A 1,215-nucleotide genomic window follows, 5' to 3' on the forward strand; every position below is an offset into this window, starting at 1 on the left:
TCTGTACTTTGTGTATGTAGGCTACATGTATGTTTTTATGCGGATACTGCAGTGCTCCTTGTTGATTTAGGGTGGGTTGTTTTTGTTTACTTCTGTTGATGTTTTATACAAAGTTATAAAAATCAATAAAAAAATAAAGAAAGTGAGACTGGGGGAGGCGGAGTCTTGCTGTAAAAACGACGGGAATATGCGTCCATGGACCTATGAGTGTTAATCATGAGAAAAATAAATACATTTCTGTTCATTTAGCCTGTATTTTAACAGATGAGACAAAATGGTAATTTATTTTGTTAAATTCATTGTTTTATGAAATAATTAGCCCTTCATGATAAAAGGTACTGCGATTAACGACGACATTGTTGTTTTGAAACCATTTTTAATTAATATAATGGTGTTGGCATAATACAAGAACATTCTCAAAGATCAATAAACTTTAAACGCTGGAAGTGGAAAACATTTTAAATGGTATACATAAAGCGAATAAAATGAATTATGAAATCTCTGGAAACAAAATTGTCCTAAACGTCTAACTGAAGAATTATCCAGTTTTTGGAAAAACGATAAATMATGCAAACTGAAAATATTGGGTTTAATTTATTATACAATGAACTGATTTATTATGACGGGCCTATCAATCAATCAATCAATCAACTTTAGATTAACTCAATCGATAACTTTCATCCCTTAAAACACAAATGATGAATTTATGCTAAAGTGGGTTAAAGTGAATCTCTAAACGTTACAGTACTGACAGAGCGGTCTATATTTTTATTAACTGTGGCTAAAGCTGCTGCTAGCTGGTTTACTCTCCGATCGGAGTCTATTTATTTTATACAGAGTGAGAGAATGGTGAATTGACAATGAGTAATAACAACTATCTAATATTTAAATGCTGTTATTAACCTTATCTTTTATTGTACCTTAAGATAATGAGTATTCGTGAATTTTTCAGTCAGGTTTCCCGAGGACTGTTGAACTGAGACCGAAAGCGCCAAGTAGGTAGGCATTCACAATCGATCTGCACACGGATCGTTCTCTTTCCTGTTTATTGACCAATAGAGAGCTGGACATAGAAGGCAGCCCACCTCATTAACATAAACGATGCAGCAGAAATACAGCGAGCAAACAAACGGCAAATAATACAGAAATAAATACAGCAAACGGGAAAACAGCGAGCAGAAATACAGAAAGCAGAAAAGGGAGAAGCAAAAAAAT

The sequence above is a fragment of the Poecilia reticulata genome, linkage group LG20 (genome assembly GCF_000633615.1).
Source record: "Poecilia reticulata strain Guanapo linkage group LG20, Guppy_female_1.0+MT, whole genome shotgun sequence".
In the NCBI taxonomy this organism is placed as follows: Eukaryota; Metazoa; Chordata; class Actinopteri; order Cyprinodontiformes; family Poeciliidae; genus Poecilia; species Poecilia reticulata.